The 18,108-nt window shown below is 41.3% G+C and overlaps 1 protein-coding gene across 4 annotated transcripts in view; it reads right to left on the bottom strand.

Annotated features, from left to right (window-relative positions):
* Positions 1-9,942, bottom strand: part of SENP5 (SUMO specific peptidase 5) — a 41,254-nt gene extending 31,312 nt beyond the window's left edge. For all 4 annotated transcript variants that reach the window (XM_060010885.1, XM_060010886.1, XM_060010888.1 and 1 more), the window contains exon 1: positions 9,803-9,942. The gene's annotated coding sequence lies outside the window, so the exon portion shown is untranslated. The remainder of the gene's footprint in view (positions 1-9,802) is intronic.
* Between the last annotated feature and the right edge of the window lie 8,166 nt (positions 9,943-18,108).

Genomic DNA, 18,108 nt, shown 5'->3' with positions numbered 1-18,108 from the left:
ACTGAGTTCACATCAAAACAATTTGTTCCATACAACAAATTTTCTTTTAAAGATTTTTTTTGATGTAGACCATATTTAAAGTCTTTATTGAATTTGTTACAATATTGCTTCTGTTTCATGTTTTGGTTTTTTGGCCACAAGGCATGTGGGATCTCAGCTTCCTGACCAGGGATAGAACCCACACCCCCTGCATTGGAAGGTGAAGTCTTAACCACTGGACTGCCAGGGAAGTCCCATACAACAAATTTCAGAAAGGAAAGGCAGGGACTTTTATTCTGTACAGTCATCCACAGGCGGACAGTCAATATATGCACGCAGTATCAGTACCTCAAGAGGAAGACCGACCAGCCTCCTCTTTGTCAGTCAGTCAAAGACTTTCTGAGTGACTATGAGGAGACAGGACTCTATCAGGTGCTCTCAACCAGTTATGGTTCTGGCTCTCAAGTAAGTATAAGAAAAAAGAACCAATACAAGTGTGTGTGTGTGTGTGTGTGTGTGTGTGTGTGTGTGTGTGTGTGAACTTTAGGAACACACTTACAGGAAAGGGTAGATGAAAATGATAGTCAAAACCAAACATGGTTTGGGACTTCCCTGGTTGTCCAGTGGTTAAGACTGCACTCCCAATGCAGTGGGACCGGGTTCGTTCCCTGGTAAGGGAACTAGATCCCACATGCTGCAACTAAGAGCCCGCATGCCGCAACTGGAGATCCCGCATGCCGCAACGAAGATCCTGCGTGCTGCAACTAAGACCCAGCACAGCCAAATAAATAAATATTAAAAACAAACAAACATGATTTCCCCTCAGACTTAATAAGATCTAACATTACTGAAGGCTCTTTAGCCTAGAAAGAAAGGCACCAGCCACTGCAGGTGGAACAGAAGAATCAAAAACCAATATCCTAATTTCAGCCTACTAATAACTTACTAGGAAAAGCTGTATTACCTTTCTGTGCATCAGTTTTCTCTGGGGGCGGGGCAGAGGGGAGAAGAGGACTGAACACATGTTTACTTCTGCTTCCTTTCCAAATCCCATTAAGATGACAGAAATGCAGTTTTTAAAAAGGCAAAAACTCTCAGGGACAATGACAACAAAAAAGGAGACGAGCAATAAAACTGCTGAAAGAAGAAAGCAGATGAATGAGTGATAACAGACTTAGCCAGCCAAAAGAGCTGAAATCTAAGCCAGCAGTAGGGGAAGCCAAGCAGCAAGTTACAGGACCTCAGAAAGGCTCAGGAACCAAGAGCAACAATACCTATGAAGGTCAGGGAATGGAGGACAGCTGAAAAAGGAAGGACTGGTTGAAAGTCTGAATAAGAAGCAATTAGACTCTAAGATCCCTTCTCCTACCACAGCAGATGATCAAAGTTTCACTTACTCAAGGGAATGAACTAGAACAGTCAGGCACATCATGTACAACTGAGGGCAGGGGTACAAACAGGAGGATAAATCAGTTTACATAGGGAATTTCTCCCCAACCTCTTTCCTCACTCAGCTCCCAGAAAAGTTTATACCCCAAAGGAGGAGATCAGTTCTGGGGGTGGGCAGGGGGTTGGGTAGGGATAGATCATTCAAAAAGACCAACAGATACTGATATTTGGGGATGCCACAACTACACAGGCCCAAACAATTACCCCAAAGTTTAAGAAGCAATGAAACCCCCAAATCCCTCCCCAACTCCGCATAGCAGGTAACTGTCCCTCCCCAACCCAAGATTAGAAGTTTCTCCTTCAGAAAGGAAGTTCTGCAGACAAGGGGATCCCAGGAACAGTTTGAAGATGGAATTATATATTGAATATAAGACCCCACAACACTTTCCCACTCATCTCCCAAAACGCTGGCAGTCTGTCTTTCCCGTCCAAGCAGGAGATTGGAAGATTCTTCTTCAGAGAAACTGATTATTCCACAAGAAAATATATAAGTACAGGTATGCCCCCACAGAATGGCCCAGCATGGCCCACAGTGCACCCCACAAGTGACAAGTCCCACCACAAGCTCAGAACCTCCAACCAACTTCTTAGTGGTCAAAAGACAGCATAACTAAGAATCACCACACTTCCAGGGATAAAAAGTAGACAAAAACAAACAGATAAAAGCAAAAGCATATTTAGAGAAGTCAACTTAAAAAACCTGAGAAGGGGAGAGAAGGGAAGTTATTGTTTAATGTGAAGAGCTTCAGTTTAGGAAAATTAAAATAGGTCTCAGGATGGATGGTGGTGATGGTTGCACAGCAATATGAATGTATTTAATGCCACTGAACTGTATACCTAAAAATGATTTAAATGGTAAATTTTATGTTATGTATATTTTACAATTTTTTTTAAAAAGAGAGAAGAAAAAAAACCCCAACGCTATCCTCAAAGAAGAAAACATTACATCCACTGGGGAAAAAAAGAATGGGATTTTTTTTTTAAAGGAACAGTTAAAAAAATAAAGGAGCTTAGGACACTTAAAATAGCAAAAATGAAAAACTCAATAGAAAGTAAAGGGCTAATATTACTAATATTTAATATCTTAAATTGAGGGATAAAGGAAAAGGTTGATGGAAAAATGGGAAAAAGACATAATGAAACAATTCACAAATAAATATTTTTAAATGGCCCTTAAACATAAGTAAAGATGTTCAACTTCATGCATTAAAAAATTGTCAAGGGGGTTTGGGAGATAGGCAAAATGGGTGAAAGGAGTCAAAGGTACAAACCTCCATAAATAAACATATAAACAAGTCATTCATGACGATGTACTGTACAGCATGGTGACTATAGTTAATAATACTGTATTGCATATTTGAAAGCCGCTAAAAGTAAAGCCCTCATCGCAAGAAAAAAAATTTGGGGGGTGGGGAGCTAAGTATGGTGATGGATTTAACTAGACTTATTGTAATTATTTTGCAATGTATACAAATGTTAAACCATTATGTTGTACACCTGAAACCAATATATGTCAATTATACCTCAAAAAAATTTGGCAAAAGTTATAGCAACATGTTTTGTTGGTGGGAGAAAAAAGACTTTCATACTTTGCTGGTTGGGAATACAAACTGATAAAATCATTTTGGAGGGGAATTTGGTAATATCTAACAAAACCATACAAGTATTCACCTTTTAATCCAACAACTCCACTTTTAGGAATTTACCCTGAAGATACATCTCCAATAATAATGAAAATACATAGTACATGGTTATTCACTGCAACACTGTCTGTAATTGCAAAATACTGGAAACAACCTAAATGCCCATACATAGGGCAGTGGTTGCATAAACTATGGTTCATCTGCACAATGAATGAAGCTGTAACAGAATAAGGATAAGGTCTATGAACTAACATGGAGTAATTTCCGGTTTAAATGAAAAAAGCAGAGTTCAAATGAGTATCAATGGTAAACCACTGCAATAGTTTAGCCAATGTACAGTTAGGGAGAACAGTCCACACAAGATCACCCTCACTTCTGACAACAACTGAAAGTTCAGGGAGTTTCCAAAACCACCCTCAGGTCTGATACTTTGTCAGAAGGACGCACAGAACTCACTAAAAACTGTTAATAGTTATGGCTTACTACAGCTGAAGAATGTGGATTAAAATCATCCAAGTGAAGAACTATATAGTGCAGAGTCCAGGGGAAGTAACAAATGAGGCGCTTCCATTTGTCCTCTCCCCATGGAGTAGAGACAGCATTACTTTCCCAGCACCAATGTGTGACAAAGTGTGACAAGAACTGCCAGCCAGTGAAGCTCACCTAAGCCTTGATGTCCAGAGTTTTTATGGGGGTTCATAGGCATAACTGATTGCCCACACGACTGAGCTCAGTCTTCAACCCCTCTGGAGATCGACTGATATCAAAGTCATTACCCTAAATCACACTGTTGGTTTTTCTGGCATGGCCAATCCCCATCCTATATCATATTGTTAGATTATCAGTGACCCAAGGCCCACAGGCAAATAAAGACACTCCAATCAGACATAACATTCCAAGGGTTTAGAGATTACCTCCTTAAAGCCAAGGATAAAGGCTTTCTTTTTGTGCAAGGTTAATTCTTTTCTATATTATATATAGCCACCTTTCATAAAAGAAAAAATAAGAAAATATACATGTATCTGCCCTTTTGTGCCTCCCAAATAAATTAATTAATAATATAAAAATCAGGGCTTCCCTGGTGGCGCAGTGGTTAAGAATCCACCTGCCAACGCAGGGGACACGGGTTCAAGCCCTGGTCTGGGAAGATCCCACATGCCGCGGAGCAACTAAGCCCGCGAGCCACAACTACTGAGCCCGCGTGCCACAACTACTGAAGCCCACACGCCTAGAGCCCGGGCTCTGCAACAAGAGAAGCCACTGCAATAAGAAGCCTGCGCACCGCAACAAAGAGTAGCCCCTGCTCGCTGCAACTAGAAAAAGCCCGCATGCAGCAACAAAGACCCAATGCAGCCAAAAATAAATTAATTAATTTAAAAAAAAAGAAAGTTAAATGTCAAGCTTGCAAGAAGGAAAGCAATCCAATTTATACAACAGTGCCTCAAAACAGGTCAGGAATTGGCAGCAGGAAGTTCTGTAAGTGGGGTGTGAACATGGTGCTAAAAACAAGAGGATAAATCAAATCATTTAGATACCCTTCTACTCGCCACAAAAACCAGCCAACTGCCCCTCCCTGATCCTTGCAGAAGCCTGGAGTGTTACTTTCTAGACTAAAACAGCACTGGCCAACAGGAGTTCTGCAATGATAGAAATATTCTGTATCTGCCCTGCCCCATATGATAGTCTCTGGAAACATGTGGTTACTGACCACTTGAAATGTGTGTAGTGCAACTGAGGAACGAAATATTTAATTTTATTTAATTTTAATCATTTAAATTTAAGTTGCTACATTTGGCTAGTGGCTACCACATTGGATAACGCAGTTCTAAAGGAAAAACAAAGGATTCCTGGACTGGAAAACATCTGGTCCAGTTGAGAATGAGGGTACCATACTGAAAATAGTTGAGTTAAATGAACATGAGTGTTTACATACTGAATGCTAAGACCTCTACCATTTCCCCCAGTTTAGCTACAAGACAGTTGACAACCCAGCTTATAAGCTCCAAGCAGGAGATCTGAAGATTCTTCTTTGGGAAATCTACCTAACCAAAGAAAAAAGACAAAGATAATACTGTTGAAGGTTCTCCAATAAGAGTCCAGCCAGAGTACCCTAAAATCAACATATCCCAAGCATGAACTCAGAGTACATGTAATTAAAATTAAAAGCAACCTCCACATGGGGTCCCTTAACATTTCTGCTCCTGTATTCTCGGCCATACTGTTATGTGTTCACCAAATACCAACATTCCTTCAAAGATAAAATAGGGAATTCCTTGGTGGTCCAGTGGTTGGGACTCCACGCTTTCACTGCTGAGGACCAAGGTTCAATCCCTGGTCGGGGAACTAAGATCCCATAAGCCATGGGGTGTGGTCAAGTCATAATAATAATAAAATAAAGAGCAAAGCAAATATGGTTTTTAAGAAAAAAGATAAAACACACACACAAGGGAAACAGAAGTGAGCTTTCAACTCTTATTAGATACTCACTGACCCTAGGACAGCCTGAAGTCTGAACAATTCTTGAGGGGTTCAATATTTATATGAGTAAAATTTTGCAGTGCAACCACTGTACAGATTAACTGAAGCATCACTATGAAAAAGTTCTTTCTCCTGTAAGTAATAAGAAGTAATGAGAATAGCTGCTGTGTAGTGAATAAACAGGGGAGAGGTTATCCGCCCCCCCCAAAAAATGAGACAGAATGAATGGTTTGTAGTAGGAAACAAGATTAAAAACAAAACAAAGGGCTTCCCTGGTGGTGCAGTGGTTGAGAGTCCGCCTGCGATGCAGGGGACACGGGTTCGTGCCCTGGTCCGGGAGGATCCCACATGCCGTGGAGCGGCTGGGCCCGTGAGCCGTGGCCACTGAGCCTGCGCGTCCGGTGCCTGTGCTCCACAACGGGAGAGGCCACAACAGTGAGAGGCCCGCGTACCGCAAAACAAAACAAAACAAAACAAAAATAAAATGTATTGCCCATTGGCATCAGAGGACATGAATGAACCATAAAAAGGTCCAGATTGAGAACTGGAGACTTGTACATTTATGGTACCTACTGGTGATAGGTACATTCAGCTAACACACATAAAGCAGATTAAGTTAAATATCCAATTTTGGTCTCAAGTCCTTACAGACAGAGAAGACTGCCTCAAGGACCAGCAAGTGACTTCTAAACTCCACTTCTCACGGGGTCTTCAAGTTGTCACTACCCTCCCCCGCCTTTATTTCTGTTAAATCCATAATATCAGTTTACATTAAAATTGTGAATCCTGGGTTCCCATTTATCCTTTCTCAATACCTCTACTTGAAAAGTGTATTCTGTCAGAATCTGAAATTCACCAATTTTTAGGCTTCAGAATTAAGGTATTTCAGACACAAAATTAAAAAATTTAGAGGGACTTCTCTGGTGGTCCAGTGGTTAAGACTCCACGCTTCCAATGCAGGGGGCTCAGGTTCAATCCCTGGTCAGGGAACTATGATCCCACATGCCACACGGCTTGGCCAAAAAAAAAAAAAAAAAAAAAAAAATTAGAGACTCAGTGACTTGGTTTTTCATCTTAAACACATACCATATGTCTCTCTAGATTCTGAATTTATAGATTACCTCTCTGTTAACATGGCTTTGTTAATCAGTGAATTCAGAATGCCCTTGTGTCATCTGGTTGTAGGAAGTTAACATGCTATAAACAGGGTCATTTTTAAAAAGAAAATAATTCAGCATCTTCCTTTAGAGGATTTGTGATGTACGGTCCATTTCTGGCTCTACTAACACAGGCTTTTCATCGTTTCAGTGATTCTTATTCAAAGAATAATTTGCTAATGAATGTATCTCCCCAAAAGAGAATGTTCAACTCTGCCTGATCTATTACCTTAAGAATGCTGAAAATATTAACCACCCCCCTAAAAAAATCACGACATTTTCACTGTAATGGGCAAGAAAAATACATATGAGGCACTGTTACTTCCTTATCAGTTCATCCTTTCTAGATATCTATCAAATTCTTTAAATCAGTGGCACGGTACAATTAACCAAAAAAGAAAAAGGGACTAAAAATTCAAGGACAAGCTTAAGGCAATACCAAGAGCCTCTGGTTAAATCAAGTGTTTATAAGGCAATTAGAGAAGTTATAGGGCTTCTCTAACAGTTCTCAAATTGAGTTCCATAGGAAGCTGGCTAGTGACACAAAATAAGAGGTCATGCATACCAGCATTGTGGGGGATGGTGGTGGAGAGAAACCTGTGGACAGTACAGTGAGTTTATGACAAACCAGAACAAAAGTGAAAATATTCTTTAACTGGAATTCTTCCATGGTTTATGAAGGCTTGGCATAAAAGTCTACTAAGAAACTGATTTATAAAATGATATGGTCTTTATATAATTCTGCCAACAACAAAAAAACCTGAGCAATATTTAGTAAAAAATTTTACTGTAAAATCTAATACTTTCATTAAAGAGCATTAAGGAGTCTAATTGCATAGGGAACTATGAAAACAGAATTACATAGAGCTACTGACAAATGACTTTTTTCCCCTTCTGTGCTCTCAGAGATACAAAACCTGAAATAGTACTATTGATTCAAGTAAGGTTATTTGTTAAGGAAAGGAAGAAAAAGAGAAAGAAATTTAAAAAGCATAGGCAACAGGGTTTCCCTGGTGGCTCAGTGGTTAAGAATCCGCCTGCCAATGCAGAGAACATGGGTTCAAGCCCTGGTCGGGGAAGATCCCACATGCCATGGAGCAACTAAGCCCATGTGCCACAACTACTGAGCCTGTGCTCTAGAGCCCGCGAGCCACAACTACTGAGCCCAGGCACCACAACTACTGAAGCCCACGTGCCTAGAGCCCATGCTCCGCAACAAGAGAAGCCACCACAATAAGAAGCCCACGCACCGCAACGAAGACCCACTCGCTGCAACTAAAGCCCGCGCACAGCAACGAAGATGCAACGCGGTCAAAAAAATAAATACAATAAATAAATTAAAAAAAAAAAAGCATAGGCAACAAACTAATTGACACTTCACCTCTCTGAGCCTGTTTATAAACTAAAATCTGCGTTTTCAAATGGTGAATATCACCTGAAAAGCTTTTTAAAAATCGCAAATACCCAGGTCCCATTTCAGATCTATTAAGGTAGTGTCTGGGCATCTGGGGTTTTGTTTTAATTCCCCAACTGATTCTGATGTCCCTGCAGGTTTTGGAACCACTGGATTAGATGACCCTCAAGGTCCCTTCCGTATCCATGACTTAAAATTCCAAATTGACAATTCTGTGTCAAAGGAACTGAAGATTGCACTTCATCATGCTTCACTGAGCATCATCACACTCCAATGAGGGAAGGCAAGTACCCTTAATTTGTCTGACCAAGCAACCGTAAGAACAGGTGCTACTCACTCAAGTCACTGATTGCATCTCCCTTCTCCCCTCCCCAAACACTTCTCTTAGGGTCTACTTAAACTTCAGAGCAGGGAATGGTCTTCTCTCACCAATACAGAGAAAGGTATCTCCTCATATTAACTTAGAACTGTAATGTTCAGCCACTCAAAGGATTCAAGTCCTTATATTTATTCTCTGAACATTTTCAATTAACATGAAATGCTTTAGAAGCAGAGGGAGGAGTCCTCAGAAACGTGCAAAGAATTCCTTCTAAAGAGGGCCAAGGTGTGAATGAAGCCCCTCCCAGCTTTTCTCCTAGAAAGGGCCCACTAGACATACTGAGCAAGAAGCAAAACTGATTTAGGTCATCCCTCATACACCAATAATGTGTAATCAATAAGCATGAGACCTCTGGGTGACTAGGAGCAACTGATTTCTTTCTAATGCTGCCCGACCCAAAGCAGAGACTGCAGTTAGCTTTTAACCACAAGATCCTAGTATCTCTTCTGGCACCCTTCTCCATACCAAGCGTAGTTATTCTGGGTAAAAGACATAATTAAGAACCTACCATTAAGCGTCCTGGGTATTCTTAAACCGACTTTAACCTGATTCCCAAAATATTTCATGATTAACGTTCTGCTTTCTTCATTTCATTTAATTCTCCCAACTAATTTATATAGGTATAAGAAAGTTCCACTTTATATGGGTTAAAAATGTCTACACAAGATTAAAGCCACCAGCAAGTGGCAGGCCAGGATTTCAATTCTGCTTTTCGAACTCCAAGTCCAAAACCCTTATCTCCGACATCCTCTCCGCACCCCTCCTCCCCCAAAAGAGTGGTCATACACTGTAACGGGGGTTGATACTGCCTAGCATAAACAGAAGGGAAAAACAGGCTTCCCACCGCCCAAATGTTCAATTGTGCCATACCCGTTCACTAGAACAGGGTCCCAGGAGTGTGAGGATGGAACCAAAGGCAGGAAGGAAGCAGAATTGTCCGAACAAATAAAACCCAAGACGGCAGGAGCTGGAGGACCTCTACCAGCAGCTCTTCCGCTCAAAGATTCCCCCGGCTTCAGGAAGAGCGGCCGGGGGCGCTAGCCCTCTCCGCTTCTGCGTCGTACAGCTCGGACTGGCGAGAAAAAGGGGACACTGGTCCCTCGGGACGAGCTCCTTCCCCGCCCCCAGAAAGGCACAACAGCGCCCGGGGAGAAATCCGCTGCCTCTGGTTCGGCGGTGGGGGAAGAGCAGCGCTCGAGGCCTCCAGGCCAGGGTGCTGAGCTGGCGCGCACTGGCGCGAGAATGGCCAGCCAGCCTGGTCCGTCAGTCATTCGCCGTATTTGACACCCGGGCTCCCGCTTACCTACGTCCCTCGCTGCCGGCACCTGCCCCGCCGTGGGTCCAGATACTGCGGCAGTTCGAACTGCGGCCCCGCCTTCGCCAGCTTTAGGGGAAAGCCCGTCAGCCAGCAGACGTCCGGCCTGCTTACAACGGCCACAGCCGCCGAGCTTCCTCTGGAGCCACTGCCGAGAAGCCGGCGCTCACTTACAACGTCACCTTCTTCGGTGCCCTTCCGCCTCAGCCCCGCCCGCGCCGCGTGCAGGGGACGGGGGAGGGAAGCAAGGGCTCGGCGCTGGGGGCGTGGCCCCGCCTTCCCTCCACTTCCGGCGGCGAACGCTCCCCCGCCCGCCCGGGACGTCTTTCTGCCGATCCGCGCCCCTGGCGTCAGGACTCCGCTTTTGGTCGCGGACTCGGCTCTTTCCTCGTGGCGCGTGAGGATTGTAGAAACTGCGATCTGAACATTGCAGAACGGGTTTGAGACTTCTTTACAGCCTGCTCTCAAGTTTTTAACCCCCATAGGGCTAAGGCAAACCGTAGCTACTATACGGCGTCTCCCTCCACTAATCCTTTTTCCCTTTGGTCAAAAGCGAAGGACCACATTCCTGCTCTGGCTGCACTTTGAGGCCTGGCCCAAGCTTTTCTTCTCTGGTTTTTCCATGGTGATCTTTCCCCTTGGCATTGCGATGTGCCTCTATATCTCTGACCCGCCTCTCCTCAACTGAGAACACTTCCCCAGGAGGGCAAGAACCTGGTCTTATTCACCATTGTAGCCCCAGCCAGCACCAAATAGTGACTGGACTACAAGTGCTTAGTAAGTCTGTGCAATAAATCTATTATTCTTTTTCTGAACAAAGAGGAAAGTGACTTCAGTCTGTTATATTAAAGCACGATTCTTTCAACAAGCATTTTTTTTTTAATGTGAACATGAAGTAATATTTCTCTTGCAAGCCCTCAGTCTAATTGTGGGGAGACATACATAATTTTAATACGATATCCTGATAGGTGGAAAATATAATAATACCAGATTTATTGTGGAAGATGAATTCAATTTTGGCCGTATTCGATTTTTGGAATAGAGTGGAGATGTATACTATGGAATACCAAGGGTAGGGTGCTGGGAGCCTTGTGCCCCAGGCACAAGCAATAAGGGTGTGCATTGACTGTAAAGAAGGTTAAAAAAATAATAAAAGCGACTACAGTGTGGTTTGCTTTTAATCATCACACGTGTCAGCAAATTCTAACCAATGCCAGTGATAAAGTAGTCCTTTACAAACAAAAGCTTTTCTTGGTCTTCCTTATCAACAATTTCTGTAGTTACTGAGTTTTAATAGTATATATGTAAGCTCAGCTTGGCACATTTCCTCAGTTTAAAAGTAAATCTTTTTGAGATTTCCACTTCCAGCCAAGATGGAATAAGAAATCAGATTTTACCCTTCCAACTGTAACAACTAAAAAACCAGACAAGAAATATGCAACATTTATTTATTTTTTAATAGCTGTTTATTTATTTATTTGGATGCACGGGGTCTTAGTTGCGGCATGCAAGATCTTCATTGGCAGCATGTAGGATCTTTTAGTTGGAGCATGCAGAATCTTAGTTGTAGTATGCGGGATCTTTAGTTGCGGCATGTGAACTCTTAGTTGTGGCATGTGGGATCTAGTTCCCTGACCAGAGATCGAACCCGGGCCCCCTGTATTGGGAGCGCGGAGTCTTAGCCACTGGACCACTAGGGAAGTCCCTGAAACAACATTTAAAAAACATTTGACGTAAGGCAAAAAAGAATGGTGATCCCTGAGAGATGGACAATAAATGGGGTGAGCCCCCCCCAAATGCACCAGTTTACTGCCTGGCAAGAGTCTCCAGGACAGTCACAGGTAGGGGAAACCAAGAGGAGCCTGGTGGTCTCCTTGTGTTGAGGGGAAGACGCCAAAGCAGCTAGAGTTCAGAGGAAAGAGTCCCCAGTGTAGAGACAGCTGCACAAAGAGAAAGTTCTAGCTGCTTTTTAATATTTTCTCTTTGTTGTTGATTTTCAGCCATTTGACTATTTTGTTCCCTACTGTGGTTTTCCTTTTATTTATCTGGCCTGGGTTTCCCTGAGCTTCTCTAATTTGTGGGTTGACATCTTTCATCAGTTTGGGGAAATTCTCAGCCATTGTCTCTTCGACTATTGTTTTTGCTCCATTCTCTTATCTCTGTTCCTCTGGGAGTCCAATTACATATGTAAGATTATTTGACCTTGTTTCACCATATGTTTCATACTTTGTATCATCTTTTTTTTGTCTCTTGACATTTCAGTTTGAATGTTTTCTATGGACCTGTTTTTGAGTTTACTAATTCTCTCTTCTATAATCTCCAGTCTGTTATCAAATCTGCACAGTGTTCTTAATTTTTTTTTTTTTTTTTTTTTTGTGGTACGCGGGCCTCTCACTGTTGTGGCCTCTCCCGTTGCGGAGCACAGGCTCCAGACACACAGGCTCAGCAGACATGGCTCACGGACCCAGCCGCTCCGCGGCATGTGGGATCTTCCCGGACCGGGGCACGAACCGGCGTCCCCTGCATCGGCAGGCGGACTCTCAACCACTGCGCCACCAGGGAAGCCCTGTTCTTAATTTTTAATATTGTATTTTCAATTTTAGAATTTGATTTGTTTTTATAATTTTTAAAATAGATTCGTTATCCATTGAAAGTCTCCATCTTTTCATCCATTTTGTTCATCTTTTCCTCTGTTTTATCTTATTCATCAGTTTTTTGTTTTTGTTTTTCATTCTTTGTCTGCTAACTTCAACATTTTAATCATCTGTTGGTCCAGTTCAATGGTTCATTTTTCTCTTGTGATTATTATGTTTTCCTGCCTCTTCACAGACTTGGTAATGTTTTCTTCTGTGCCAGACAGTGTGTATAAAAGAACTGTAGAGTGAGCCACCACATGATATCATCTCCCAGTGAGAGTTCCCCCTTCCCTCCATTAGGTTGATAGAGTGAGGGTCTGATAATCACAATCTAATTAGGGATCGAGCTGGGTCTTGGCAAGGTTTCCTTCTTACTTAGACTCATTCCACTTCTGGTTCATCCATGTTCCTCCGGGGTATATCTCCTCAGACCTGAAATACTACAGTACTATTCAGTTCAGTTCTTTAGAGACATTGAGCTTAGCTTTTTCACCTCCAGCTATTCAGCTTCAAAATATGAGAAATGTTTCGAGGGAGAGAGTAGCCATGTGTTTGAGGAGGCCATGTCCCTGTAATGGGGCATGGTTTCCTAAACACCATGACTTTTAAAAAGTTTTGGCCCAGGTCCGCAGCCTCCCAAGGAGGTCTCGAACACAGCAAATGCCCCACGCAGAAAATCAGCCATGCACTGAGGCTCTTCCGGTTTTCAAACTTCCCCAATAGTCCCACATGACCACCAAAAGTTCCTCTGGGTTTTCTTTGCCCCAGTAGACAACCTCTGCCTAGGTTAAGACTGATCCTCAGCCTGTAACTAGAACCAGCAAATGTTTCCACAAAAGAAAACAGCCACTGATTATCAATTCACCTCAGAAGGGCCCTCCCCTCTCTGGAATTTTAGTTTACGTAAAATAAGGTAAAAAGTCTTAGTCATTTCACAGTCCTCTAATATATTTTAAAATATGATGTTTTTAACTTATTCTGCATTTTTTAAGGTTGTTGTAGCAGGCACATTGTCCTGCTGCAACCTACTACATCCTATTTGGAAGCAAAAGTGACTTGTAAAACTCAGTTCTATCATGTCCACAATGCCCAGCTGTATAAATGATACCTCCTGTTTATAACTATAATTCTGACATTTCTTTAGACTTAGATATTTATATAGATCCATTGCTCAGTGAAGAACCTTTTTTCCATACTTTATTCGGTTATCATTTGGTTGCCCTAAGTTTGTCCTCTAGAAGATTTTTTTTAAGATTTATTTATTATTTATTTTTGGCTGTGTTGTGTCTTCGTTGTGGCACACAGGATCTTCACTGAGGCATGTGGGATCTTTCGTTGCAGTGCGCAGGCTCTCCGTTGTAGTGTGTGGGCTTCTTTCTAGTTGTGGCCTGCGGGTTTTCTCTTCTCTAGTTGTGGTGCACAGGCTCCAGAGCGCATGGGCTATGTAGTTTGTGGCAAGCGGGCTCTAGTTGAGGCGCATGAGCTCAGTAGTTGTGGCACACAGGCTTAGTTGCACCGTGGCATGTGGGATCTTAGTTCCCTGACCAGGGATTTAATGCGCGTCCCCTGCATTGGAAGGTGGATTCTTTACCACTGGACCACCAGGGAAGTCCCTAGAAGGTATTTTTTTAAAATTTATTTATTTTGGCTGCACCGGGTCTTTGTTGCAGCATGTGGGATCTTCGTTGCAGCACGTGGGATCTTCATTGCAGCATGCATACTCTTAGTTGTGGCATGCATGTGGGATCTAGTTCCCTGACCAGGATTCAACCCCAGACCCCCTGCATTGGGAGCATGGAGTCTTACCCACTGGACCACCAGGGAAGTTCCTCTAGAATATTTTTAAAGACGTAAATAGCTATTAATTGAGCTCTTACCATGCACTAAACATTTTATGGGCATCACAAAATTTAACTTTCACAACAAAACTCCAAGTGAGAAGAGGCTTCTAGAATTTGATGAAGTTTCTTGACTGGCAGAATGGTTAGCAGCCAATAAGGAGATGTGGCTCTCTAGGGACCAGTTCCCCCAAAGAACTGGGAATAGCAAATGGATGGGTATTGGCTGCATGGCTCATACAAACAAAAACTATCCAAAGGTGCTAGATTAGTACACAAGCCACTTCATGGCTCCTAGGAAGTGCCTCTTTATACCAAAATTCAGGGGACTATATATTTCAGATTTTGAACCAATGTTTCTCTGGGTTAAATGGAATTGTTTCATAATTTTAATTTTCTTTAAACATGCACAATTGAAACTATCCATAAAGAAATTTCCAATCCAAAAATTTAAATCTTTCAATAAAATCTTTACATTTTCTAGACATTTCTCCAAAGAAGACATACAGATGGCCAACAGGCACATGAAAAGATGGTCATCATCGCTAATTATTAGGGAAATGCAAATCAAAACAATGAGGTATCACCTCACATCAGGCAGAATGGCCATCATTAAAAAGTCTACAAATAATAAATGTTGGAGAAGCTGTGGAGAAAAGAGAACCCTTCTATGCTGTTGATGGAAATATAAGTTGGTGCAGCCACTGTGGAGAACAGTATGGAGGTCCCTCAAAAAGCTAAAAACAGAGTTACCATATGATCCAGCAATCCCACTCCTGGGCATATATCCAGACAAAACTATAATTCGAAAAGATACATGCACCCCAATGTTCATAGCAGCACTATTCACAATAGCCAAGACATGGAAACAAACTAAATGTCCATCAACAGATGAATGGATAAAGAAGATGTGATATATATATACAATGGAACACTACTCAGCCATAAATAAGAATGAAATAATGCTATTTGCAGCAACATGGATGGACCTAGAGATTATCATACTAAGTGAAGTAAGTCAGAAAGAGAAAGACAAATATCATATGATATTACTTATGTGTGGAATCTAAAATAGAAATGAACATATCTACAAAACAGAAACAGACTCACAGAGAACAGACTTATGGTTGCCAAGGGGGTGGGTGGGGGAGTAAAGGATTTGGAACTTGGTATTAGCAAATGCAAACTACTATATATAGGATGGATAAACAACAAGGTCCTATTGTATAAAACAGGGAACTATATTCAATATCCTGTGATAAACCATAACGGAAAAGAATATGAAAAAGTATATATGTATAACTGAATCGCTTTGCTGTACAGCAGAAATTAACACATTGTAAATCCACTTTACTTCAATAAAATTTTAAAAAATCTTCACATTTTCTTTATAAACTTCATATGCTTTTTTGGTATTAGTACTAGGTACTCTATATTTTTTATCTCTTATAAATGGTAGACTTTTAAGATTATATTTTCTAGTTGTTGCTAGTGTTTAGCAATAGAATTGACTTCTGCACATTGGTTTTGTATCCAGCAAACTTGCTAAATTTCTTATTAATTCTAATAATTCATCATGTATTCTTTTGGGTTCCCAGCATTCTCAACCTTATCTGCCAATGACAGGGTTGTTTTTAATCTTACTTTCCAGTTCTTACATCTTTTCTTTATCTTAGTACACTAACTAGGGTCTTCAACTTCAAATTTAAATCGAAGTGGTGAATATGGGTATCCTTCCCTTATTCTGATTCTCAAAAGAATGCTTTCAGTGCTTCACCACTGAGTTGATATCTTTTTTTTTTTTTTTTTTTGGCTACGTCGCACAGCATGTGGGATCTTAATTCCCTGACCAGGGATCGAACCTGGCCCCCCTTCAGTGGAAGTGTGGGGTCTTTTTTTTCTTTTTCTTAATTTAAAAAATTTTTTATACAGCAGGTTCTTATTAGTCATCCATTTTATACACATCAGTGTATACATGTCAATCCCAATCTCCCAATTCACCCCCCCACCCCACACCCCCGAGCTTTCCCCCCTTGGTGTCCATACATTTGTTCTCTACATCTGTGTCTCAAATACTGCCCTGAAAACCGGTTCATCTGTACCATTTTTCTAGGTTCCACATATATGCGTTAGTATACGATATTTGTTTTTCTCTTTCTGACTTACTTCACTCTGTATGACAGTCTCTAGATCCATCCACGTCTCAACAAATGACCCAATTTCATTCCTTTTTATGGCTGAGTAATATTCCATTGTATATATGTACCACATCTTCTTTATCCATTCATCTGTGAATGGGCATTTAGGTTGCTTCCAACCTGGCTATTGTGAATACTGCTGCAATGAACATTGGGGTGCATGTGTCTTTTTGACTTACGGTTTTCTCTGGGTATATGCCCAATAGTGGGATTGCTGGGTCATATGGTAATTCTATTTTTAGTTTTTTAAGGAACCTCCATACTGTTCTCCATAGTGGCTGTATCAGTTTACATTCCCACCAACAGTGCAAGAGGGTTCCCTTTTCTCCACACCCTCTCCAGCATTTGTTGTCTGTAGATTTTCTGATGATGCCCATTCTAACTGGTGTGAGGTGATACCTCATTGTAGTTTTGATTTGCATTCCTCTAATAATTAGTGACATTGAGCATCTTTTCATGTGCTTCTTGGCCATCTGTATGTCTTCTTTGGAGAAAGGTCTATTTAGGTCTTCTGCCCATTTTTGGACTGCGTTGTTTTTTTAATATTGAGATGCACGAGCTGTTTATGTATTTTGGAGATTGATCCTTTGTCCGTTGATTCGTTTGCAAATATTTTCTCCCATTCTGAGGGTTGTCTTTTCGTCTTGTTTGTGGTTTCCTTTACTGTGCAAAAGATTTTAAGTTTCATTAGGTCTCATTTGTTTATTTTTATTTCCATTACTCTAGGAGGTGGATCAAAAAAGATCTTGCTGTGATTTATATCAAAGAGTGTTCTTCCTATGTTTTCCTCTCAGAGTTTTATAGTGTCCAGTCTTACATTTAGGTCTCTAGTCCATTTTGAGTTTATTTTTGAGTATGGTGTTAGGCAGTGTTCTAATTTCATTCTTTTACATACAGCTGTCCAGTTCTCCCAGCACCACTTATTGAAGAGACTGTCTTTTCTCCATTTATATCCTTGCCTCCTTTGTCATAGATTAGTTGACTATAGGTGCGTGGGTTTATCTCTGGGCTTTCTATCTTGTTCCATTGATCTATATTTCTGTTTTTGTGCCAGTGCCATATTGTCTTGATTACTGTAGCTTTGTAGTATAGTCTGAAGTCAGGGAGTCTGATTCCTCCAGCTCTGTTTTTTTCCCTCAAGACTGCTTTGGCTATTCAGGGTCTTTTGTGTCTCCATACAAATTAAAAAATATTTTGTACTAGTTCTGTAAAAAATGCCATTGGTAATTTGATAGGGATTGCATTGAATCTGTAGATTGCTTTGGGTAGTATAGTCATTTTCACAATATTGATTCTTCCAATCCAAGAACATGGTATATCTCTCCATCTGTTGCTATCATCTTTAATTTCTTTCATCAGTGTCTTATAGTTTTCTGCATACAGATCTTTTGTCTCCCTAGGTAGGTTTATTCCTAGGTATTTTATTCTTTTTGTTGCAATGGTAAATGGCAGTGTTTCCTTAATTTCCCTTTCAGATTTTTCATCATTAGTGTATAGGAATGCAAGAGATTTCTGTGCATTAATTTTGTATCCTGCAACTTTACCACATTCATTGATTAGCTCTAGTAGTTTTCTGGTAGCATCTTTAGGATCTACTACGCATACTATCATGTCATCTGCAA

The sequence above is a fragment of the Delphinus delphis genome, chromosome 4 (genome assembly GCF_949987515.2).
Source record: "Delphinus delphis chromosome 4, mDelDel1.2, whole genome shotgun sequence".
NCBI classification, from domain to species: Eukaryota; Metazoa; Chordata; class Mammalia; order Artiodactyla; family Delphinidae; genus Delphinus; species Delphinus delphis.
Note: the sequence above shows the minus strand (reverse complement) of the source record. Positions and strands in the feature narration are given on the sequence as shown.